At 39.3% G+C, this 27,636-nt stretch overlaps 1 non-coding gene across 1 annotated transcript; it reads right to left on the bottom strand.

The window, feature by feature from the left end:
- Nucleotides 1-760: 760 nt before the first annotated feature.
- LOC125467362 (uncharacterized) lies at nucleotides 761-17,857 on the bottom strand. The gene is made up of 2 exons (XR_009442878.1): nucleotides 16,128-17,857; nucleotides 761-8,993 (listed from the first exon to the last, which is right to left on the bottom strand). It is a non-coding gene; the product is annotated as an uncharacterized LOC125467362 (transcript).
- Between the last annotated feature and the right edge of the window lie 9,779 nt (nucleotides 17,858-27,636).

The raw sequence follows: 27,636 nt of genomic DNA, 5'->3' as shown, positions 1-27,636 counted from the left end.
CACAACCACTTCCATCTAGAAGAACAAGGGCAGCAGATACTTGGGAACACCACCGCCCAAGTTCCCATCCAAGTCACTCACCATCCTGAGGTGTAAATATATCACCATTTCTTCACTAGGTCAAAATCCTGGAATTCCCTCTCTATACCCATACCAGTGGACTATACCAGTTCAAGAAGGCAGCTCATCAACACCTTCTCAAGCAGAGCTAGGGATGGGCAATAAACGCTGGCCAGCCAGTGCTGCCCACATTCCATAAATGAATTTTTAAAAAAAAAATTTACCTGCACTGGTGGATGAAGAGGAGTCACTGGCATTTTTGAAGCATGATATGAGATTTCTGGCAGTGTCCTAACCAACATTTATTCTTCAAACACTACGTTTCAAAAGAAAATAAACTAGCTATTACATTCTCAGAAAACTTTCCACCGAAACATAACTATAATTTGTTAGCAGTGAAATTAGGGATATGTAGAGTAAATGAACTGCTTGATAAGCAATTCTTGTTTTCTTGCTTCAATTGATAATTTGACATTTCCAGCAGAGAAATGAAATAACTTGTTGAGAGTGTTACAAACTGCTAAACTTTGCTGAGATTACTTCTGGGAGAGAAACACATGTAAAATGGCAGTTGCTCGTCAACTGAATGAAGTTGAATGTCCAATAACAAAAACAAACAGTGCAAGAACTCCCTGGGTAAAGATGTAAATGATTTATTAATAACTGATATGGTATGATTACAACAAAACAACAAGACTGCTTTTATAATAATCCAGTTTATTTTCTATATTCTGACATCATTTTAAAATAAGGAGACAGTTATGCTGAAAATACACCCAAAACATTCCAGGAACCATACAGGAGACAAAAATAATTGAAGCTTACTTAATAGAACAATTCTCCAGTGTAACAAACCAAAACTGGCCAGGAATTCATGGCATATGTGCAGTTAAACAACCAGTGTTTTTAATCATTACAATGAAAATTGACACTTCTTGTGTTAAGCTAACTGAAATTAACGAACAGAATGCCACCCTTGCAAAAAGTTAAAAAAGTTCTAAATACAAAATATTTAATTGATTTATATCAATTCCTTGATCAGAATTAAATGTGGTGATAAACCTATCCATACAATTAACATTCCATAACTTAGTGGAGCTTGGTCAACTACAGTAGTGTTACATGTCTGTCACTTGGGCTGACCAAACAAGTCTTAATCATAATCTTAAAAGCATGCAAAATGTAAATGAAGATTAAAAAGACCTAATATTAATGCAAAGTGCTTTAGGTTGGTCTAATCGTCGCAGATCATTCTCACTCAAATAAGAAATCACTACAGTTGTGTGCTAGTGGTTGATGCCATACCTCTCATTTCATAAAATTTTCAAAGTCTGCATGTGAAAAAAGAATGGTATTGTCTTTGGAGATTGTGTTCTCTACAGTAACAATTTTTGAGATCAACTTACACATAGATATCAAACACTTAATGCATTTACATAGGTTTAGTAGCAGAGAAATAGTCCATTTTGCTCAACAGGTCTGGGTCAATGCTTACGCTGCACATTGTACTTTCATCAAACCCTCAGCATATTCTTTTATCCTCTTTCCCTCATGTGATTATCTAGCTTCTCCATAAACGCATCTACATAAATTCTTTCAAGCACTCTACGTGGTAGTGAGTTCCATTCTCTAACCACCTTTTGACTAAGTTTTTCCTGAATTCCTATAGAATTTCAGTGGCTATTTTATAATTATGGTTGATAGCATGAAATTCCTCACACACACCACCACCCCCCCCCATTTACTTTCTAAATTCAAGCTTCTAAGTTATGTGATACCTTTCCAAAATTAGTTTGCCCTCATCTTCTGATATTTCTTAGATCTTATAAATGTGAGCATTCTTATAAATATGCAAATAACATGATTCTTTACAACAAAACAGATATTTAATGAAAAACTTTAACAATTCTCTGCTCTAGAATGGTCTTTGACTGAAAGGTTAAGCAGCTCAATGAAGATTGTGACCTCCCATTATTGATTTTAAAAAAAAAATCCAGATGTAAGATCAGGAGGAAGATGCGCTAAGTTGATTCAAATAATTTTTTCTTACATTGTACAATGTCAATTTGTACAGCAAGTCACAAATGCAACAGCAAAAAATAAAGTACTAAAACAGATTAATACCAGGAGTCAAAGTAAAAGCAGCAATTTACTCATACTGCAAGCTTCTTGATTTATTCAGACAGAATCCGGTTTGGGCACTCAACATAAAAGCACTAAATTCAAATGAACTCAATTCTAAAATGCTGAGCTTGAGCTTGACCCAACAACAAAATAAACCATAATACAAAAGAACATATAGCCTATGAATTTTTTCTGTATCTCTTACTATAACTACTTTGGTCTCAAATATAAATAGTCTTAAACATTTCCTTGATTCTGCTGTTGGTTGCTGTGTTTCTACCATTAAAAAAACGGTTGTCTCTGAGGTCAGTTTTATCCCTGGCAGTGAACGCTTTGTCTATGGGGCTAGTGTCTTGGTGACTGGAGTGAAAAACACATCAAGTGGCTTTTGAGATATTGGAATGTACATGAGATTCCTCAGAGGAAAGGGACAGGTTAGTGAATCTAATAGCTTTGAGCTGCCTTTTAAATCATCTCCTGCAAAATATTTTAGGCTGGAGCTGATAAGCAAATCTTACTGATGAGCATGGCAACTATTCAAGAGACTGCAAGTGTATCTGTCTTTCACATGAAGAATCATTTGGCTCATCTCCATTTATCCAGCCTGAAGGAACTTGGTTTCCTCCAACAGTTTCTTAAATTATTCCAGAGATATTGCCTCATCTATCACATTTAGAAGTGGACCTCATGTGTTGATTAATAGAGCTGCAGAATTATCTAACATTACCTTTAACTTCTGGCAGTTTAAAACAAGACAAGAGGCCAGCACTTTATACATTGCCCATTTTGATTGCTCAATCAGATTCTGGCTCAGTTTGTTCAAAGCAAGGCTTAACAGCTCAAAGTTTTTAAGTTGGTCTTATCTTCAGTGCCCTTAAACAAACTATTTAAATCCATATAACGAGATATGAAAGATTAGAGTTACAAAGGGAGTGCTGAAGCAAGGGCTTTTTTCACTTGAGTGGAGATGGAGGGCATCGTGATAGGATGCCTTCAAGGTTAGGAGTAATATGGTATGGGAAAGCTATTTCTGATGGCTAGCAGAGGCAATAAGACAAACCATACAGGAAGTTATAAAAACCTTCATACAGAGGGTGGGTGGAAGGTGGAACCTTCTTCCAGGAATATATATTAAAATGGTATCCTCAAATTGTTAAGGGGATATGTAAGTTGTTTGAAAAAACAAAGAACAGTATGGTTACTTGCATTAGCATGATGATGATTTCTTGAATTTTAAACCTGGCTAACCACAAAAAAAAGGGCCAGAATCATTAAAGCATTCACCTTCCTACATGTGTCGGCACACTACCACAGTATACAGTTAATAAAATGTGAGGCTGGATGAACACAGCAGGCCAAGCTGTGTTCATCCAGCCTCACATTTTATTATCTTGGAATCTCCAGCATCTGCAGTTCCCATTATCACAGTATACAGTTACTGGTTTTAACCACATAAGTAAGAAGGCTACAAATTTAAAAACAAGACTATGAGTTGGCATACTCCGGTTAAATCCCACGAGAAGACCTGAAGATATGACATTGGCTGACACCCTCACTGATGGAATCAGTATTATTATTCTACAATTCTTCATAACTTGCTTTAAGAACTTAGTTGGCATTGAGGATCTCAAAACTCTTGTAAAGCAACTTCTATGGGTGTCCTTAATCAAAACCACACACTGGAAGTCTTTGTCTACCAGTTTACACAAAATTATATACTAAAATTATTCCATTGTGAAGGATGCTAACATTCAAACTGAATAAAGATTTTGAAGTTTAAAGTCAGGACCACTGTTTTCAAGCATAACAATTGAATTTTAGAAATACTGCATCTTTTCCAGATAGACCACCTACTTTACAAATTTTCAGAATGAACAATGCATTCATCCCAAAAAAAGGATTTTCCCATTGTTATAAAGATTTAAAGGGAAATCATTTTCTTTTTGAAAATAAGGACAATCTACATACCAACTGCCAGAAAGCAGTACAGATGAAAATATGAAGATGTCTTTGTGTACAAATTTATTGTTTGAAGAAAAACAACTGAAAGATTTTGTTTATCGTTGCAAGTGTGGAAAAATGTTAAAACAATGTCAGGATTTTAATTATCTATCTTGCTTCAGGATCTCTGGTTTGCAATTAATTCCCGTCCTTGCATCGTGTACAGAAAATCATCTTTAATTTACTTTTCTTGCTTATCTCCCAGACACAAATATCTTTCTTGAAAAGGCAACTAGATAGTCACTTCAAGTACAGTGGTTGACAACTTCCAATAGCCATTTGTGATAAAGCTTCTCTGCTCTAAAATAAGTTTCTTTGCATTCATGCTCCCCTGATACCAATTCATTAGCCAATAATCAAAATATCATGATTTACAATGTGGCATACAAACTAACATGTGACAACAATCAAAAAACTGTGCAATTGTTGAAATGTTTTAATGATCTAAAAAAACTTGTGATGGGTGTAATGGAAATAATGAAAACAAATCATCAATGCCACCGAAAGATCACGACTTGCCATTCTGCAGGAACTGTTAGCCAATTCAGCAGGCTGTGTTTCAGGTGGTCTGCGGATTTGGTTTGTGATCTGGAATGCTACAAATACTCGTGCAACAACATGCATGCAAACTCCATTTGTTTTAGTGCAAAAATCAGCATTTCTACTGCGTGCAAATATTCTGAAAATTGCCATGCACTCCTTTGAATGAAGACAATTTGACCTGTATTTGACCATGGTAGGGGTGGGTGGCAGAATTTTAAGTTTGTGCAAGTATGCCTCAAATACACTTGCAGAAAATATGACCTATTTTCAGAAATCAATGACACTCAGCCCTAAGATGCAACTGTTCCTCTTAAATTTCTGCTTCAAAATCCCTCCTTCTAACTTGCTCCACAACTTTGCCATTCCTAGGGTGAAAAAGTTGAATTCCTTTCTTACTCCAATCTTAACTTGCTTTTTAAATTGTGTTCCAACCCCTCCAACCCAACTACTATTCACCGTCTTGAACCTCAACAAATGAATCATTTCAGAAGAATGCTGTTTTTATAAAGACCAAGAGGGAACATCTGATTAATCAGTGATGGACTCATTGCACTTTGGTATTGGGAACACTGAAGAATGTGATCAATGCAAATATTACAATTTGCGTTATAAACAAGTTCAAATACTTGTTCCGTGTGTCTAAATCAAAGCGTCAGTTTTCCAAAACCAGCATACAAGTGGCTTAAAATGTGGATATTGCTTTTCCTTTTGTATGTAATATGTAAACATAAACTGTAGTATGAAAGTTATTTAATGAAAGCAAATAAACTGACATGATTATCTAACCAGATAGCTTCAAATGCAAACTCCAGTCATTCCCAACTCTTCTTTGAGCATTGGTTGTACGATTGTTATAAAAAGACCATTACTAAAATGTCAATACGCACTACTAAGTGATTCTGATTGTCAATATACAGTATAAAATGGCACTTAAAAATGTGTAACTGATAACTGGTATGGTAAACATATACCCTTGCATCTTTCCTCTCATCAGTTTAAATTTGTATGTGGGTTTAAGTAAAATAAGCTCAAGTTAAATTTTATAAGCTATGATTAATAGAACACCACTTAGAGAGATTCTAGGATTGTTGGACATTTCAAAACCATTCTTCTAACATGAACTAAATGAAACCTGATATTTTGAAGCATTTCTTATGCCACACCTGTTAAAGTGTTTCTATTTCCCTACCTTGAAATTTATCCAAAATGTTGACTAATTTTTGGGTATAATTGTAAGATTATCAGTTTTCCTTGAGTATGAATAGTTCCTTGGCTGACATCAGATCCATGCAACAGTAAAATTTCCAAAAAGTAGCTTATTGTCTGTAAAATGGGCCCCATTGGACTATCCTGAAATTGTGAAAGATATTGTAAATCTTTCCTAGACCTGGAGCATTTAGAGACTGGTCGAGTATGAGGGATATCATAGACTCAAATCCCATCCCCACCCACTAGCATCTCCTCCAACTGGCCATGCTGTATATAATTCACTGGTGGGCTATTCAATTGCTTGGGGATCAGAGCAAGGTATCTTCCTCCTCCTGCTCTAAAAGCCTACACAAATACCTGACAGCAACAAGAATATCAAGTACTTGGTAATATTGCTTATTTCAGTAAATAACGTAGTGGCACTCCTTTTCTAGTGTTAATTTAACAAATAAATTGAAACACAAATGCTGGATTGCACCGTGGCTGTGAGAAAATAGAACTCTGCTTTACGAGTTATTGACTACGCAGCAATTTAACAAATGTGACAGGTTAATTAGTTTAGTCTGCAAAATCTTGAAAGGGTACAATTTGTGACGGGGCTTGGGGGTTCAAGTACATCTTTCTGCAGAAATGGTAAATCAGCTGATTTTGTCAGCTCATGATTACTGCAGGGCTTTCTTTTCTTGACTATGCCATTTATATTGAGGAAATTTGGATTAGGACAACAGTAAATAGATACAGGGTCTTCTTTATGACACAAATCAGTTTTGACTACTTAAATTTAAGTGTTCTGTTCCCATATTGCTTTTAAGGGAAAGAAAAGTTTGAGAAGTTTCCAATTGTTGTGTCAATCAACATGAATCCAAAAGGTAATTTGGTATAGAATCTCTCTTTCCCTTTGTAAATTAGGAAGCATTAACTTTGACAATATTGTCCCTCTCGCCATGGCTATTCTAAACTGTTTGAATCATTGCAAGGTAATCAAGTTATTTGTTGAGATACCAGCTCTGGTAACAGATGGAACATTCACTTTTTCAAGGCGTTACCTAAACTTAACAAGAAGTGCATATAATGAATGACTGCATGGATGCAGTCCTATTCCATCCCTTTATTAAATACCAGTTGAACACAGTCATTGGCAGAAGAAACTTCTCAGCCGTGTCCATAATTAGATCATATTTTTCATCATGGATTGGGTTTGCAAAGAACTTGGACAGTGTTGACAATTTGTAAGTCAAACTGGTTGCATGTCAATGCGAATGTCAGCATTAGAAAATTAATATGAACTGAGACAATGGAAATATGAAGGGCACCGGCGCAAGTATTTATTTAGGCATGAATGGTACAATATGGTACAAAACCTTACCAAAACCTAGTATGAACTCTGCAGTGAATTTTTTTTTCCTGTGAAGAACATTTAGGGACACTTGCCTGGAAACAAAGCATTTTACTGGGCAAAGTACTCTCGGAAATTGGAGACAATAAGGACTACTGATGCTAGAAGCCAGAGTATGTGGGGCGGCACGGTGGCTCAGTGGCTAGCACTGCTGCCTCACAGCACCAAGGATCTGGGATCAATTCCACTCTCGGGCTGTGTGGAGTTTGCACATTCTCCCCACGTCATGGGTTTCCTCTGGGTGCTCTGGTTTCCTCCCACAGTCCAAAGATGTTCAGCTGGGTGGATTGGCCATGCTAAATTTCCCATAGTGTCCAGGGATGCATAGCTTAGGGGGATGGGGTCTGAGTGGGATGTTCTGGGGGTTGGTGTGAACTTGTTGGGCCGAAGGGCCTGTTTCCACATTGTAGGGATTTTATGGAATCTATATGGGTGTGAAGCTGGAAGAGCACAGCAGGTCAGGCAGTATCTGAGGGGCAAGAACATCAAGAGGTTTCAGCCCAAAATGTTGACTTTTCTGCTTCTGGGATGCTGACTGATATGCTGTACTTTTCCTGCCTCACGTTTATAGACTCTAGTCTCTGAAATTAAAGTATTAAGATTTGCAGACATCTGCCCAATATAAGAAAATTGAAATACTTGGAGGATTGCTTACAGCATAAACAGTAATTATATATTCCTTATATAGAGATTAACCTGGTTAAAGTTTGAACAGCAGTTAAGATAGAATCTTGGGAGTGGAAACTTGAACAGGCATGTTGCAGCCAACAAAACAACAATCCTACTTCAGTGCACTGTACTGTTTCATCCATATTTTAATGCCTTTAGTTCAGCCAGTTAAGTTGCTTCATACTTAAATTTTGCATGTGCAAGAGTACTGTACAACCAAGTTAATGCATTTGTCCAAAAAGTTAAATGTGCCATCCTACAAATTCCTCAGTTAATTTACAGGATTAGACCTGCCCTACGTAAACACTGATCATTATGGTTATACTACAACAATGGAGAGCTAATTTTCCTACAAACATGTACTAATGATCAACTAATTGATATAACTGCTCCACCACACAAGAATAACTAAACTTGGGTTTCAAATATCGCTAGGAATGCTCACAGTTCAATATACAAAAGGCTCAATTTGAGCTTGCATACTTGATCACACTTCAGATTATGCCACATTAAAGATTGCTAAGAAATCAGACATTTTACAAAGCAGCCAGTGTGCAGATTAACTTAAAACAAAAGATTTATCACTAAACTTCAGCCAGGAAACCCAATTAAGTGACAAACTACATTCCACGTCACCACAATCATGTAGAACAAATAAGGTACTTTGGACAAAGGACAAACAATCAATGTCATACTTACAAATAAAGTAAGATCCATTTCAAGACAAGTACATTTCAGTTCAAAATAGTGCTTTTAAAATTTTTTTTAAAATGTCTACAGGAAACAGACAGGAATATTGCTCTGACAATAAACCGGATGGAAATCATTTAAATATTGCCAAACATTGCTTTCCGTGATAATGCAAGAAGGTGAAAGAAAAGCTGATATGCAGATGATAAATCAAACTCCGTTTTCATCCAGAAAGTTGTGGCTGGTGGTTGATACAGTGTGATTGGCCTTCCGTTAATTGTCTCTTCATACAAATCTTCACCTAGCGGTCAGAATGAAAAGAAAAAAAACCAAAGTCAATCGTAGACAATCCAGCCTATAAATAACTTAATAGCTTCGTGGAAGCTAACCTTAAACTGCCCTGGTCCCTTACTAAGTCTCACAATAATTTTTTTTTAATGCTTAATGAAAAGAGAATTCCCTGTATTCTGAATATCTGATCTCATCAAATTTGAAAAACGAACCAGCATACATTATCATTAAGCTTGAATAATTCATTCAATTAGCTTGTAACTGTAGGGTGAACTAGATCTAGAGAAGAAATCTGAAAAATTGCTGATTCTTTTAAGAGAAACTGGTTAGTCCCTGTAAGTTGATTTGAATCAAAATTAGAAAGGCATATCCAACTTTTGTCACAGAATCAAGTCTGTTGGAAAAACTGCTATTGTGAGGCACCATCCTGGAACTCCCTTCTTAACAGCAGTGTGTCCCTCTACTACAATGGCTATAATGTTTAAAGAAGATAGAGCACCACCACCATCATCTTCTTCCCCAAGGCAAGTACGGATGGTTAATAAATGCTGACCCAACCAGAAATATCAAATTAACAAATTTAAAAAACCAACAAACAATCACGTCAATTTAATAATGTATACAAATCCATCCTGTCGTACTTTAGGACTTGACAATGATTGCAAAGCCAATTCTCTCAGCAAATGCAGTCACGAGTTATGAATGAATTAATAGTTACATAACATTCCATGCTCTCAGAGCAATGCAAGGGCAAACAACAATTCAAAATGTTACTTTACACTTCCATGCAAGGATCATGAATCAAAATACTAACTTTTGTCCTCCATTTGGTTTAAACAGCAACTATCAAAAGGTCTACTGAACCAGCAGACAACTGGAGGACACAAAAGAAGGACCGTCTCTATCTCAGGCAACCAGCTTGTAACTGATGTCCATCTCAAGCCCACCGACTCCCACAGCTACCTAGAATACACCTCCTCCCACCCACCCTCCTGCAAAAATTCCATCCCCTATTCCCAATTCCTCCGCCTCCGCCGCATCTGCTTCCACGATGAGGCATTCCACTCCCGCACATCCCAGATGTCCAAGTTCTTCAAGGACCGCAACTTTCCCCCCCCACAGTGGTCGAGAACGCCCTTGACCGCGTCTCCCGCATTCCCGCAACACACGCCGCCCCCGCCACAACCACCCAAAGAGGATCCCCCTCGTTCTCACACACCACCCCACCAACCTCCGGATACAAAGTATCATCCGCCGACACTTCCGCCATCTACAATCCGACCCCACCACCCAAGACATTTTTCCATCCCCACCCTTGTCTGCTTTCCGGAGAGAACACTCTCTCCGTGACTCCTTTGTTCACTCCACACTGCCCTCCAACCCCACCACACCCGGCACCTTCCCCTGCAACCGCACGAAATGCTACACTTACCCCCACACCTCCTCCCTCACTCCCATCCCAGGCCCCAAGATGACTTTCCACATTAAGCACAGGTTCACCTGCACATCTGCCAATGTGGTATACTGTATCCATTGTACCCGGTGTGGCTTCCTCTACATTGGGGAAACCAAGCGGAGGCTTGGGGACCGCTTTGCAGAACACCTCCGCTCGGTTCGCAATAAATAACTGCACCTCCCAGTCGCAAACCATTTCCACTCCCCCTCCCATTCTTTAGATGACATGTCCATCATGGGCCTTCTGCAGTGCCACAATGATGCCACCTGAAGGTTGCAGGAACAGCAACTCATATTCCGCTTGAGAAGCCTGCAGCCCAACGGTATCAATGTGGGCTTCACCAGCTTCAAAATCTCCCCTTCCCCCACCGCATCCCAAAACCAGTCCGGTTCGTCCCCTCTCCCCACTGCACCACACAACCAGCCCAGCTCTTCCCCTCCACCCACTGCATCCCAAAACCAGTCCAACCTGTCTCTGCCTCCCTAACCTGTTCTTCCTCTCACCCATCCCTTCCTCCCACCCCAAGCCGCACCTCCATCTCCTACCTACTAACCTCATCCCACCTCCGTGACCTGTCCGTCTTCCCTGGACTGACCTATCCCCCCTCCCTACCTCCCCACCTATACTCTCCTCTCCACCTATCTTCTTTTCTCTCCATCTTCGGTCCGCCTCCCCCTCTCCCCCTATTTATTCCAGAACCCTCACCCCATCCCCCTCTCTGATGAAGGGTCTAGGTCCGAAACTTCAGCTTTTGTGCTCCTGAGATGCTGCTGGGCCTGCTGTGTTCATCCAGCCTCACATTTTATTATCTTGGATTCTCCAGCGTCTGCAGTTCCCATTATCACCTCAAATCAATTATTAGTCACTATAATATGACATAATACACTAAAGCTCAGTATTATGAAGAATTACCCCCTAATAACCTAAACTTCACACCAGTTATGTTCAGGTTAATTGCAAATACTATTTCATGCAATGAAATCGCAAACATGCTTTTGAAAACCTGACCGTGAAACCCGCACTTCAGGGAGGTAAGCTGTGTAGGAAGCACTGCAATAGTACAAGGCTGACTTGCATTGTTAAGCCAAATGCAGTTAATGGGAAATGCCACTTGTTGTATACTTATTGTCACTAGCATTTCTGTCCCTATTCCTAAGAGGGATTTGGACAAACCTTGGAAGAGGTAACAGGAGGCCAAGGTTAATCAAACTTGCATTCTGTCATGATCAGTTCAACAGTATAGTGGGTAGAAGATGGGAAAGTGGCCAGGACAGCATTGGCGTAATGGATAGATGTATTCCATTAATTCTTACTCCTTTGTTTCAGGATTAACCTTACCAGGGAAGGCACATAAAAAGTGTTCCTTGAAATCCCAGAACAGTTACTGACTTTGAACCTAAGTCACATCTTCAAAAAGAAAACCAGCAAGTTAGATTGATCAGATCTCCTTCACTAAACCATACTGGCTATCTTCTATGGTTATTTTCAATTTAGAAGCCCATCTTTAATAAAGATTGGCAGAACTTTAAGGAATGATGTACATCTATTAGGTTCATTTGTAGTTTTAGAGTTACTTTCTTTTAAAAAAAGAAACGTAAACATCCATCGTTCCCTAGTGTTCAGGCACCTCTGTAACGTTGAGATTTCTGGAAGATTTATGCCAGAGCTTCTTCATCTTCCTCCCCCATTACTTAAAACTGGTTCTACAGCTTATTCAGATCCAGAGATTTACTCACTCAAGCTTGACCAGCTGCCAGTCTGGCTCAGGACATGGGGGAAAGGTGCCTCAAGCCGTAAATTTATTGAACTCTATTTTGAGTCCAGAAGGCTGTAGAGTTCCCAAGCGGAAAATGAGGTGCTGATATTCTGCTTGTGCTGAGCTTTGCTGGAACATGCAGCAAGCCTGAGACAGACGTGTTGGCCAGGAACAGGGTGACATGTTGAAGTGGCAGGCAGCTAGGAGCTCAGGATTTTTTTTTAAACGGATAGCATGTAAACGTTCTACTTTGTGGCCAGTCGGTCTATGCTTCATTTCCCCAACGTAGAGGGGATTATGTTGTGAGCAGTGAACATAACACTCTAGACTGGGTGAAGTGCAGCTAAAGCACTGCTTCATCTGGAAATTTTTTTAGTTTTCGGATGCTGGGAAGGGAGGAAGTAAACAGGCAGGTGTTACGCCTTCTACATTGTAGAGGAAGATGCTATGGAGCAAGTGAGAGTAAGGAGGAGTGGACCAGTGCTTCCCAGAGGGAAGAGTCTTTGTGGAAGGCTAACAAGGGAAGGGAGGGGAATAAGGGTTGCTGGTGGCATCATGCTGCAGGTGGTAGAAATGACAGTTAATGATCCTCTGGATCATGGTGGGATGATAGCAGAGGTACCCTGTTGCTCTGGTGGGAGGAAAGAGAGGGGTTGAAGAGTGAAATGTGGGAAATGGGGCCTGTCAACTATGGTGGTGGGGAATCCTTGGTTGAGGAAGAAGGTGGATATTTCGGAGGCCCTCTCATCGAAGTTGGCATCATCAGAACAGATGTGATGAAGACAGAGGAACTGGAAGAATGAAAGAGCGTCTTTACAGGAAGTAGAGTGTGAGGATGTACAGTCAAGGTAACCATATGAGTAGTGGATATTAGTGGCCAGCCTATCCCTGGAAATGGTCAACAGGGATGCCAAAAAAAAGGGAGGAGTCAGAGTTGGACCAGCTGAATGTAACAGCAGGGTGAAAACTGGAAGCAAAATTCATAAACCTCTCCAATTCTGGGCAGAAGGAAGAAGCACTGATTATATTATTGTGATACCAGAGGAAGGGTTGTAGGTGGGGGCCAGAATAGGACTAGAACATGGTGTGCTCCATATACCCTACAAACAGACAGGTATAACTGAAGCCCATGCGGGTACACATGGCCTCCCCTTTGACATGAGGTCATTTTTAGAGATCCCACTTTAACCCTTGCTTTCTTATTGCAGAACAAAAACAAACAAGTTGTCAATACTCAGTTCCTACTGCTACATTCAATTCAAATTGTATCAATGATACCTGATTAAAATTTCATGTATGAATCTTTTCTAAATCTGGACTATTTTACTTCGTTGCCTTCTTTGAAGAGTTGCTTGGTAGCTCCATTTGGAGTGCCTTTGAACTTTGTACCTTTCCCTCGAATAGGTAGATATTGAACACTACTACCTTAAAAGAATTGCTTCTACTTTTAAAGTACTTTTCTGACCATATTCAGATATTCCAGCTTACTCCAGCAAAACTGCTGAAGCAATGAAGACTGGTGTTCTTAAAACCTGGCAATCTTGATGGGTTTTTTTGACCTTTTCTATTCTCAGCGTAAGTATAATCACATGATCACAGGTAATTAAAACCTCATCCAGCATTGTTATGGTTTTCTTGAAAGATCATCTAAGTCATAAATTAAATCTGGGATACTGGATCACCTGGTTGGCTCTTTTAAAATCCGAGTCATAAAACATTCTTTCCAGTAACTGTAATTCCTTCCTTGTCTGCCCAGCGGAAGAATCACGACTCCAACAACCTCTGGCAAGTTGGAAATCTTCCATTAACATAGTTAAGTCACTTACTAATGACTTTGCCAATCTTATCTCAGTTTGAAAGGCCTTTGTCTATAGTAACAAAGCAGCAGAGCTACACAGTCTACTGAGGTCTTTCAAAACTCATTGAATAAGCACCAGGTAAAAAGAAAATACCTAACCAAGGGGGATATTCTCTTGCAGAAAGCCAGCACGGATACAACAGGCTGAAGAGCTTTTTCCTAACCTGTGATAACAGCGTGGAGCTGGAGGAGCACAGCAGGCCAGGCAGTATCAGAGGAGCAGGAAAGTGACGTTCAGATCAGGACCCATGGTATTATCTCCGACTCCAGCATTGGCAGTTCTTACTATCTCTTTCCCTAATCAGTAACTATTTTATGGTTTATCTATTAATTTTGTCTACTGAATCTTTTTTCTAACCTATTCATTTTCATATCTTTATTTGGTTGAGCCTCAATCCTGGAGAAAGTGCATAGATGATAGAACATCCAGCCTGGAAGAAACGGCAAGGCCTCTGGATAGAAACTGTCCCACTGGGCAGACGCAGCATGGGGTTCGTGAAAGGCAGGTCATGCTTAACTTACTGAAATTCTATGAAGACATTACAAATGCAGTGGACAACAGGGACCCAGCAGATGCAATGTATTTGGCTTCCCAAAACGCAATCGATAAGGGGCAGCACAAAAGGCTGTTGTGTAAGATAAAGGCGCATGGTGCGACAGGCAATGTATTAGCATAGATAGAGGATTGGTCAACTAACAGGAAGCAAAGAGTCGGGATAAATGAATGCATTTCTGGTTGGCAATCAGTGTTGCGACCACAAATGTTTACACTTTATATGGGTGCTTTGGAGTTGGGGACCACGTGTTGTGTGTCAAAGTTTGCGCATGACACGAAGATAATCGGGAGAGTAAAGTGTGCAAAAGACTCTGAATGTTTGCAGAGTGATATAGATAGTTTAAGTGATATGCAAAGGTCTGGCAAATGGAGTATAATGTTGATAAATGTGAAGTCATCCAGTTTGGTGGGAATAACAGTAAAAAAAACTATTATTTGAATGGTAAAAAAAAATTGCAGCATGCTGCTGTAAAGAGGAACATGGGTTTACTTGTGCATGAATTGCAGAATATTGGTTTGCAGGTACACAGGCAATTAAGGCAGCAAATAGAATTTTGTCCTTCATTGCTGGAGGAATGGAGCTTAAAAGTAAGGAGGTTATGTTGAACCTGTTTAGGGTGCTGGTGAGACCACACCTGGAGTACTACGTGCAGTTTTTGTCTCCTTACTCAAGAAAAGACTGGAGGGGGTGCAGAGGAGTTTCATTAGGTTTATTCCAGAGTTGAGTGTGTTGATTTATGAGGAGAGGCTGAGTAGATTGTGATTATATTCAATGGAATTTAGAAGAATGGGGGGGGGGGAATCTTATAGAAATATATAAAATTATGAAGAGAATAGATAAGATAGAAGAAGGGAGATTGTTTCCACTGGTGGGTGAAACTAGAACTAGACGGTGTGCCTTCAAATTTAGGGGAAAGCAGATTTAGGATTGAATTGTGGAGGAACTTCTTCAGCCAAAGTGTTGTGAATCTGTGGAATTCCCTGCCCAGTGAAGTAGTTGAGGCTACCTCGTTGAATGTTTTTAAAGCGATGATGGATAACTTTTTGATTAGTAAAGGAATTAAGGGTTATGGTGAGAGGGTGGCCTCGTGGAACTGAGGCCATGAAAAGATCAGTCATGATCTTATCAAATGGTGGAGCAGGCTCTCAGGGTCAGATGGCCTATCTCTGTTCCAGGTTTTTATGGTCTTATGTAAAATTTTGAATCATTACTTGAATTTCTGCCTCCTTTCCCTCCCTGTCCTGGCTCTGCTCCTATTGTTCAGTATATTAGGTTTAAACGAGAAGGTTTGGCAATGCCCTGTTGCTAACCAGCCAATGTTCTGAAGAAATAAAAAAGGAAAGTAAATAAAGCTGGCATCAGAATGAAAACTGCTTCAGAAAGAGCCTTCAATCAAAACCTTATTTAAATGTTGGAAGAAAGAGGAATTTGCAAATATTTGTAACCGAATAGATATCTATGGTTAATATAATCATTATTTCAGGAGGATTTGGTACACTTAATATAACACAACATACTCAGCTTTCTCAGAAGTAGCACCCCTTTGTGGTCTGAACACAGCTTTTTCATTGGTCAAATGATTAGTATCACTGGTATCAGAGATGACTTATTAGCAAACTCTGCTTGCTTCTGTTCACTGTGCAAAGGTGTTGAGGGACATGGGGTAACAACAGGTAATTAGAGTTGAGGTGCAGATCAGCAAAAGATCTAATTAAATGAGAGACATTCAAAAGAGATTAAAAGACTCTGCATTACAGGGATACTTCTATTTTTGTAACGAACATGATTTCAATTTGCATAATCTTATTCTTGAACAAAAGGCTAGGTTTATGGAGTAAGTTGGGAACAAGCAACTCAGATACATGCCCTCTAGTTTTCAGATATTTTTAGTCTAAGCAATTGCAAAAATGACTTTCATTTTACATATATCACATTAACTAATAGTGATAGCCCGAATTAAGCATCTCTCAACAATTTCCTACAATCCATTCTTTCCTGCATTGTTCCTTTTTGTCCCCACTACAGAGCACTAAATGTTTAAAAACAAGCATTATCGCCTTCACGCCATTTTTTACTTGCTTTTAATGCTTATGTCCAATCAACAGATCCACTCTTATCAATCCTTTTAGCAGTTTTCAACACATTGCCTACCTTTTATTACAAAAGCTGACAGATGACATTTTGACAACAACTGCAGAGGAGAATATCAAAATTAATAATCATAATGCAAAACGGATTCCTTTCCAGCAGAAGGCTCTGTTTTTACTTGATATCAAAATGTTGTCAATCTTTGTGACAAAGGTTCCGAAAGTACCTCACTTTCAGAGGATATGAAAATCCACAACAAACTCCTCTATTTAGTGCTGCATGAAAAGGCATTGCAGAGAGCTAATCCACTGGAGGAAATACCACTTCCTAGAAAAGATGATTTCCTAGAACAACATAGAATTATAAATAATTGGGAATGCGTGTAAAACCATCATCCAAGCTCTAGAGTCCAATATAAACTGCTAGAGCTCTGCTTTTGCACCACTGTCTGAATCATTGGGTGGGATAAAGAATTACCAAATATTTAATGAATTCACTACTCCCTTGACATACAGTATCAGCGTGAAATGGGTTTCCTTCATCAGATTCTGCTTTTCCATTACAGCTGTAGTTCTCCTGAAATACACCTCATGTCCTGCAGTCATCATCCTTCGTATCAAGCGTTCCAACTGCTTGCTCGTGCCGTATCAATACATACTTCTTGGCATGAGACTTCGTAACTCCAAAATTTGTTGTTTACTTTCAGTTCTTCCAAAAGTCAAAATATTGGTTAGGTTTTTTTGTGTCTATTTTGTTAACATGTTTCTGAAAAAGTAATCTCTGGACCACACATGAGAAACAAATCCACAACCTGCCAGCTAGTCCCAAGAAGTACATTCCCAACTTGTGCTGTTCATGAAAATGGTGTAATTTTACTGGACTAACATTGTGGCTATAATCTATCATGCTCAGGTTTTGGTTATTGTATTAAATAGGTACTTTGGAACATCTTTTTGCATTTATACATTGCTTTCTTGGCTCCGTGAGAAAAATCGCTCGCATAATCTTATTCTGATACTGTTGCTTGCTGGCATTTCTTTTAAGCCTCTAAAACTGGAGAACATGATGGATTTCCTGAGATAGTAGGAACTGCAGATGCAGGAGAATCTGAATAACAAGGTGTAGAGCTGGATGAACATAGCAGGCCCAACAGCATCAGAGGAGCAAGAAGGCTGACATTTTAGGCCTAGACTGAAGAATTCTGAAAAAGGGTCTAGGCCTGAAACACCAGCCTTCTTACTCCTCTGATGCTGTTTGGTCTGCTGTGTTCATCCAGCTCAACACCATGATGGGTTTTCCAATGGGTTTTCACTGCAACTTTGGGATTAATCTATTTGCCGGAGAATAAAGACATTTTAGCTCTTGTCTGATTACGGAGAATCCAACTGTCAATATGAATGCTATGGGATAAAGCATGAACTGGAATATATATCTGTGTTGGTGGCAAAGTGTCAGCCACAGAGTGGCAGTGCAACTAACCCAAGCGTATTTTGTTTGCGAATGAAATTATTTTCCATTCATAAATGCTGAAACAAAAAACGGTTATTTGTAAGTTCACATGAAAATTATGCAAGAGACATAAATGCCCCAACAAAATATAGTTAGAAAACTTACAGCAGCTGGCTTTTGAATGGTCATTGACTCTGAAATTAGTGGCCATAACAAAGGTAATTAGTATGACAGAAGTTACAGTTAATAGCTTCAACATACAAATTGAGAAGTCCACAAGGCAGATTTTCACCACGTTATCAGCTAACTGCTATTATCCATTAAATATCATCACAAGTAGCATCATATCACTGACATGCTGCTTCTCCACATTGAAATCTGAATGTCATTAAGAATTTATTGTCGAAATAATCAGCAAAATTTTTTTGTTAAGTAATGCCTCAAATATGGTTCGTTAGACACTAATCTATGCCCCATCAACATTCCAAAGACTGAAAGACATTTCTATGTTAAAGTTGCAAGAGATAAATAAGTGTTGTTTAGCATTATATGAAAACATTTAAATAAATATTATGCCACATCAGTACATTTCCCATTTAATACAAAAAAATCAGTAAAGACCAGAGCTCACAACATCTCTGCTTTCAGTCCAAAGTTAAAGGCATTACCACATGCTTTATCTGTGTCCCTCATCACGAGTTTCACCAAAGTCTGTCACCCTGGCTAAGCAAAAGATTAATCATCATAGGTGAAACAAGGAATACAGATCCATAGTCAAAATATGAATTAATACACAGTTCTTATGCTTTTATTCAAAGTGATTGGACAGCCCTCCTTTACCATGAATGCTTACCATTGCTAAGCTGGCTAAGCTATAATCGATGACTTGGATTACAGGGCTGTGGGGTAGCTACATTTGCTGATGATGCCAAGATGGACAGGAAAGTAAATTAAGGTAAGGGCTAGTATCTACAAAGAGATTATATCTGTAATAATGCGTACTACTTTGATCTTAATTATTAAAAGATACAACTGCATTAGAAGGAGTTCAGAGAAAATTCAAAGGTGAAACACATTCCGGGGCAAAGGGTTTATTTTATGAAGAAAGGTGAAATAGGTTGGGCCTACACCCATTGGGGTTTAGAAGATCTTAGTGACACCAACAAAACCCAAGGGGCTCAATGGGGAAGATTCTGTGAGGAGGTTTCCGCTTGAGGCAGCTAGGGACACAGTTTGACAATAAGGGGCCTGTCTCCCTTTTAAGATGGAGATGAGAACTTTTGCATCTCAGAGTGGTTATTATGTGGTATTCTCTTCCCCAGGAAACATTGAAAGTGTTATTAAATTTATTTACGGCAGAGTTTTAGACACGACTTTGATACTCCAGATTAGGCACAATAGTTTTTTTTTGGGGGGGATGTGTGCAGCGCAACAAAACAAGATCAATCATTATCTTTGTGAATGGTGTAGCAGGCTCAAATAGTTGGATGACTTATTATCTCTCAAGTCCTATGCCCTTATAAATGACCCGTTTCATCGGCAACGTTGCTGGAGGTGCTCACGGGCTTACAGGAAAAGCTTTTTGGTGCAGCAGAGGAAGATTTATGTGGTGTTTCAACCTTTATAATATGACAGTGACATGCCTTGGGTCATTTCACTACCTTAAAGAGGGGTCTATAAATGCAAGTCATCACTGCTATTTTAACATCTACGTCTTTTCCCACAAAAAAAACCAGCATAAGGACTGCTAAATGTCAACATTTGGAATATTGGCTACCAATAAATAATCAAAAATTTAACATGCCTAAGATAGCCTCCTGACGGCTGAGTTAGTAAAGAGTACAAATATACAAAACTGGAGCTCGCAGATTTGATCCCTGAAGAGTCAACTGTCTCAGCTGGGTAAACTGTAGAGATGTTACAGTCTGTCTCAATGTAGAAAGTGGATTATTGATAGAATTCCCGCTTTTTCCTCCCCCATTTTCTTTCATTGCATGTAGGTGTCACTGGCTACGCCAGTATTTATGCCCATCTTCAATTGCAATTGGACTGAGTGGTTTGCCACATCACTTAAGAGGGCATTGAAGAGTCAACCACATTGCTGTGTGAGTATTTTAAATATTCAAATCACTGTACAGCAAACTGTTTTACCTAGCATTTTATGAACCAGCACTTTCAATAACCTGGCAAAAATTATAAACCTCAAATGCTGTGAAGCTTACTTTATTCCAACTATTTTTTGTGTTCATATTTGCCCCAATGTAAACATGTGTTGCTCATTTGAATGACCACCCAAAGTATCAACAGTTGATTCAATTTCAAGTCAACTTCTCTGCAAATACCGCAATCTACTGCAACATCCGAACAGTCAGTTGAAGGTGTGAGTGAGATGGCTGCTGTTTCATTTAAAGCAAAATTGGATTTTTTTTTTAAAAAAAGTGTTTATGTCGTAAATAAAACAGAGCATGTTTTATGTATACCCTCTGCACCATGTTTCTATTACTTAGCATATGTTATTACATTGATTATGTGGACCTCTTCATTATCCTGAAGATTTGATCGACCAGCACACTCCTGGTTCCATTGGTGTTGATTAATAAAAGGTTTGCTATGCTATAAAACACCAGTGCTACAGGTTCAGGGAATCTGAAAGATATCAAGAATACCTGCTGTATTTTACATCAAACACTGTTGCATCTTCATCGTCATCATCATCTTCATTGAGTGGTGTCATTTCCACCTTTTCTGCTGGAGTTGTAATAATATCATATTTTCTTGTTTTTTTGATTTTTCTTCTAGACCTAAGGGCAAATTCCAAGAAAAATGCGATTGTCAGTGCTGTTTCCATTGCAACTGAGGAAAGGATCACAAATTTTGAAGAATGATAAAAGTTTTGGCAATCGAATATTAAGCCTACAGGAATTCTCTGTAGAAACAGCCCCTTTACAGCTGTTTAAAAAGTGGCACTACATGAGAATGGGAGCTGACACTAAACAATACATCTATCTTGCACTGAACCTCAGTCATGTACAAAGTCTCAATGTTAACTGTGACACCACTCAAAAATAAAATTGGCTATAGATAAGTTACTTCTTGTTTGGTAACGATCACTTCAAATAAACCTGGAGAAACTCAAGTGGGTGTAAACAGAAACGGTCAAAGAAAAACACAAATTGCTTGGCCCACCCTAAGCACATTCACAGTTTTGGCAAAGATCTGTGGCTTGGGTTTTTGACTTGCTCACCAAGCTGGCTCGTTTTTGTTTAGACATTTTGTCACTATGCTAGGTGACTTTCATCAGTGGGGCCTCCGATGAGGCAATGTTGTTCTACTCTGCTTGGAATTTATACTGTCTGGTCCGTTATTGACACTACTCCCCACAATGGAGTAAACAGTATAAATTCCAAGTGGAGCAGAGGAACATCGCTTCATTGGAGGCTTCACTGATGTCACCTAGCATGGTGATGAAACATTTGAACGAGAGCAAGCCAGCTCGGCAAGCAAGTCAAAAACCTTAGTAGCATATTCCATGAAAGCCAAAGGCAATTTTCATTATGGATAATCTGTTGACAAACCAAGGGCTATAAAACAACAGGGGAGCACTCCAAAGTGTAATAGATTTCTTTCAAATTTCCAAAAAGTGTATGATTAGTTACATTTTAAATGTTCAAGGATTCTCCCACAGAACTAAACAAGTACTATACTGTTGCGATAATACTGGATCCACAGTCTCCTTTAAATTTTCAACCTCATGTTAGGTGAAACTTTTTTTTCCTAAAAGGAGTCACATTGACCTACAAGACTTAATCGAGACAGAAGAATGCTTCTGATCTCCAGTCTGACGTGAAGCTCATTAGAAAAAGAAACAAAGTTGATTTGTTCATAGGATGACAGCATCACTGGTTAGGCCAGCTTTTACTGCTGAGAAGGCAGTTCAGAGTCAATCACATTTCAGCAGATCTAGAGTCACATGTAGACTAGACCAGGTAAGGATGGCATTTCCTTCTCTAAAGGGCATTAGTGAATGGATGGATTTTTCCGATAATCGGGAACAAATTCATGGTTATCACTAGACATTAGATTCATCATTTAACCAAAGTCCCCAGAACATTACCTGGATCTCTGGACTAACAGTCCAGCAATAATACTACTAGGCCATCAATTCCCCATATCTGCCAATGCGTTCCTAAGCACGGAGTTAAAACAATTGAAGCACCTGTGTTGTACTTATACTTGGATAAAGCATTGCGAGTTGGATCATGGTCTTGAAGTTGACTGATCTCCAGTAAAAACACTTCTGCTTTTAAAGTCTCCTTTGAATTAAACAAAACTCCAATTCTTGGAATCATCTTGACCATATCAGTTCCAATCCTACTGAGATCATCCCTATGTCTTTCCTTCATTGTTCTGATGACTATATAGGTGCTGAACTGAAAAAATATCAACTATGATTTAAATTTCCATTCTTCACTCACCTTTATATAATTCCTCTGACTTTTCCATTCCCTGCTTTTATTTCTAAGGAGACCATTTGCCACTATTTCCTGGGAGGCATTGACTCCCACCATTCTTTTTGCAAGGGCTTTGCTTCATTCTCTCAGCTACTTTAATTCTGGTGGCCTCACCCTCCATATCCCATGCTCCCTGCACACCCTTTTTTAATTCTCAACCAACTTAAATATTAGCTCTTTCTCCACAGATGCTACCTGATCTGCTGCGTATTTCCAGAATTTTTTTCCAAACTTGTAAAAGCAAAATGCAAAAGTGCTTGAACTGTATGTTTACCATGGCTGAGTAATAACCCACAAGATCAATCACACAAATTTTACAGAAATCTGAAAGAGCCTGCACTTAGTTTCAGGTATTTTAGCAGTCTGGAACACAACAGATTTGTCAGTGTTTCTTAAAATCTCAGACCTCTTAGCTCCCTTGATTAATGAATCAAGTGAGAAAGTAGAACTGAAGCTTTTATTTTTCTGGTATTCATTCGTCCTACAGGTCAGTTATTGAGATGTTGGGTAGAATAATTGGGCATGCATTCCTTCTTGTTGAGGGAAACAACAGCCAACCACTTTCCCTAAATAATGAAAGCTTACTGAATGCCTCAAACAGTCATGTCACGTCTCCATGACAAAATCAGCTAGTAAACCATGAGTATGCACTCGCCATATGTTAACTAATAAAAGGAGACACTACCAAGGTTAATAAAGAACAGAAATAAAGAATTAAGAGTGATGTAATTCCAATTACCAAATCCGGTAAAAATGTTACCCTATAGGCAGCACCACAATCTCAATTTCAGTAAATAGAGTGCAAGGAGGAGTCATTGCTTAGCTGGTGAGTTTGGGGCAAGGTAAAACGAGGAGCAAAAACATTCAGAACCGCCACATTGTATCAGCCCATAGGAGTGAAAACAGAGGCAAGAAGGATGACGACAAGGGAAATAGATGAATCAAACTTCACCCAGCCCAAGATCAGCCCAGATTGAAAAGGAAATTTAGCACCCAATCTAAATCCTCTCTCAGTCAACTAATTTACAAATACAATAATTTCTTAATTCCACTTCAAAAAGTTGCATTAACACGTATTAAAACGTATTATTAGGTAGTCAGTTTTGATTGAGAATTGCTAGCTTGCCCGACTCTTTCAGTAATGTTTATTACAGTTTGCATTGCAAAGAACCTGACCTCTCTGAACAGCTAACAATGTGAATGCACATCAAGTTAAGCTGACAACATTACACATCAGACATCCATTGGCTATACTTGTCACTTTTTCCATCATAAAGTCTTTTACCCAACTCATCAACTACATCTGTCTGGCTAAGGTGTTGAAATACCCTTTCAAACCTCACATAACTGCAACATATCAAGCTTATAAAAACAATTTCCATTACAAATGTCAACACAAGACTAAAATAAAACATAAAATAACAGAAAGCCGGACTTTACAATAAGGCATTAATTAAATCTGTACATACTGATGAAATTTTACACAACAAAAACAAAGTTGCTGAAAAAAGCTCAGCAGACCTGGCAGCATCTGTGAAGGAAAAAACAGGATTAACGTTTCAGGTCCGGTGACCCTTCCTCATAACAGATGAAATTGTACTTGGGACACTAATCTATTAAACTCAAAAGACTATTTAATTCGTCATAACCCAATGCTAATATCACAGTAGTTAGTGAAATACATTAGTACACATTTTGCTCAAATTGCTTTCAAACAAATCACAGGCACTGAAAGTTGCTAATAAACCAGAAAATGCTCACCAGGTCTGGTAATGCCTACACAGTGAGAGTATACAGTGAACAGTTCTAGTCAATAATCACCTTTGAAAAGTCAGTGGCCAGAAACGTTAAGCCTCTGTCTCGCTCTACACAGTTGCTGTTGAACCTTGTTTTAATCCCTCAACACAGATGCCTGTTTTTATAATGATAACTGGCTACAATAAAATTGAAATTGCAGGAGTGTACAATTACAATGAGAAATTATAAACAGTGATTTTTGTTTATAAATGTTGTTAGACTTAAAATTGAAAAAGAAATGTTTTACTGGGCTTCTATTTGGGTCAATGAGCAGCATCTGCACACCGCAGCCCAATACTCCTTTCTGCCTTAATCTCATTCCAATCGAAATCTGTACTGACTCTTCACCACTGAAGTTGTATTTTTAAAAAATCATTCACAGATGTGGGTTTTCTGATGAAGGATCTCGGCCCGAAACGTCAGCTTTTGTGCTCCTAAGATGCTGCTTGGCCTACTGTGTTCATCCAGCTCCACATTTTGTTATTGCACAGATGTGGGATTGGCTGGCTGGGCCAGCATGTATTGTATTCCTGTGTGCCTTTGAAAAGGTACACAGAACATAGAACATTACAGCACAGTACAGGCCCTTCGGCCCTCGATGTTGTGCCGACCTGTCATACCGATCTCAACCCATCTGACCTACACAATTCCACGTACGTCCATATGCTTATCCAATGACGGCTTAAATGTACCTAAAGTTGGCGAATCTACTACCGTTGCAGGCAAAGCGTTCCATTCCCTTACTACTCTCTGAGTAAAGAAACTACCTCTGACATCTGTCCTATATCTTTCACCCCTCAATTTAAAGCTATGCCCCCTCGTGCTCGCCGTCACCATCCTAGGAAAAAGGCTCTCCCTATCCAACCTATCTAACCCTCTGATTATTTTATATGTTTCAGTTAAGTCACCTCTCAACCTTCTTCTCTCTAATGAAAACAGCCTCAAGTCCCTCAGCCTTTTATCGTAAGAGCTTCCCTCCACACCAGGCAACATCCTAGTAAATCTCCTCTGCACCCTTTCCAAAGCTTCCACATCCTTCTTATAATGCGGTGACCAGAACTGTACACAATACTCCAAGTGCGGCCACACCAGAGTTTTGTACAGCTTCACCATAACCTCTTGGTTCCGGAACTCAATTCCTCTATTAATAAAAGCTAAAACACTGTATGCCTTCTTAACAGCCCTGTCAACCTGGGTGGCAACTTTCAAGGATCTGTGTACATGGACACCGAAACGTAGTGGTGAACGGTGCATGCACTTTTATATATAAACATGACAAAGCTATACGTACCACATATAAATAAAAGATATCACAGAACTATTACAGCACAGGGAATGATTCAGTCCATCATGCATGCATTGGCCCTCTGAAGGAGCAATTGGATTAATGCCACCTGCCCACACTTTTCCCGATAACTTTGCATATTCATCCCTTTCAAACAGTGATCCAAGTTACTACTATAACCTTTCTCCACCATATTCTTAAGCAACAAATTTCAGATCCTAGATACTCACTCTATGAACATGTTTTTGCCACATTGGCATTTTTCTTATGCCAGTTACATGACATGTGTTGTCTCATTCTCAATCCCTTTACGAGTGGCAATGGTTACTCTGCCCAGATACTTCATGATTTGGAGAAAACATACATAAGAAACTGCAGATTTGGGAAAGAGAAAAAAAACTACAGAAATAGCTGGGGAAACTCAGCAGGTCCAGCAGCATCTCTGGACGGAAAGCAGAGTTAGTGTTTCCGGTCCAGTGACCGTTGTGCGGAAATAGAATCAGTTGTGAAGAAGGATCACTGGACCCAAAACATTAACTCTGCTTTCTCTCCACAGATACTGCCAGACCTACTGAGTTTTTGCAATTTGTTTTTGTTCATGATTTTGAATGCCTCTTTCATCTCAAACTTCAGCATGGCAAAAAGCTCTAGCTTGTCCAATCTATCCAAGTCCCTCATTTTATTTTCTACAACTCTCTATTGCTTTCAAATTCTTTCTATGTAATTGTGCCCAGAATGGGACATAATACTGTTGTTGAGGTGAAGCTAGTATGTTAATAAAAACTTCTTTATTTTTGTATTACATGTCTAATGATCCTGGCTAGGATGCTGTATGTTTTCTTACGCAACTGCTCTCTCAGTCTTGTAACTTTTAATTACTTTTGCACAGATGCAGCCAAGTCACCGCACCCTTCTCCAGCTTAAAAAAAACTAAAGTACGCTAGAGATAATGGGAACTGCAGATGCTGGAGAATCTGAGATAACAGAATGTGTAGCTGGATGAACACAGCAGGCCAAGCAGCATCTCAGGAGCACAAAAGATGACGTTTCGAACCTAGACCCTTCGTCAGACAGGAGTAAAGTATGCTAGCTGAGCACAATTTGCCATTAACAAATAAAAAGAGGGTTAAGTGCTCTTGTGGCACAATTGTAACATCCCTATCTTCGAACCAGAAAGCCCAAGTTCAAGTCCCACCTGCCTCAGAGGTGTAACATATCTGAACAGGTGGATTAAAATATCTAAAAACAAACAACTGGAGAAACTCAGCAAGACTAGTAGCATGGAGCTCTTTCTATTATCATTTCAGATTTCCAGCATCTACAGTATGTTGCTTTCATATCTTCGAATCAACCTGTCCAGAGATGAGCAATAACAAGTGGGACTTGTACCCAGGTTTCCTCGTTCAGAGTTAGGGACACTACCACTGCGCTACAAGAGACCTGTTATTTTTAATATTTTCTATTCAACCCGTTCAGTGATGCTACCACACGCTTCTAGATAGATCGGGTGGGACTTGAACCTGGACCTCTCGGCCCAGAGATTGGGGCATTACTGCTGCACCACAGGAGCCCTAATATTTTGTTTATAATTGCCCTTCACAAATGCGCGTCAACTTCCCTTAATCAAACACTGACTGAACTTTTTTCTTCCCTAATTATGATGTGTCAAAGTTTCACCACTTTCTTCACTCTCCCCAACATTTCTCAACGCAAGGGCGAATTGGGAAGAATTGGTCACCCATGTCTCCAGTCTAGGGAAGTCGTGTTTAAATCCCCGCACAAAGCCCCTGTTCTGTACCTGATGGCTCGGGCGAGGAGGCACACGATGAGGAGGAAGGCCCCGCCAGAGGCGGCCAACACTAGGTTCCTGACGGTGAAGAAGTGGCGCAGAATGGG

Source organism: Stegostoma tigrinum, chromosome 33 (genome assembly GCF_030684315.1).
Source record: "Stegostoma tigrinum isolate sSteTig4 chromosome 33, sSteTig4.hap1, whole genome shotgun sequence".
In the NCBI taxonomy this organism is placed as follows: domain Eukaryota; kingdom Metazoa; phylum Chordata; class Chondrichthyes; order Orectolobiformes; family Stegostomatidae; genus Stegostoma; species Stegostoma tigrinum.
This window is presented reverse-complemented; position numbering and strand designations above follow the sequence as displayed.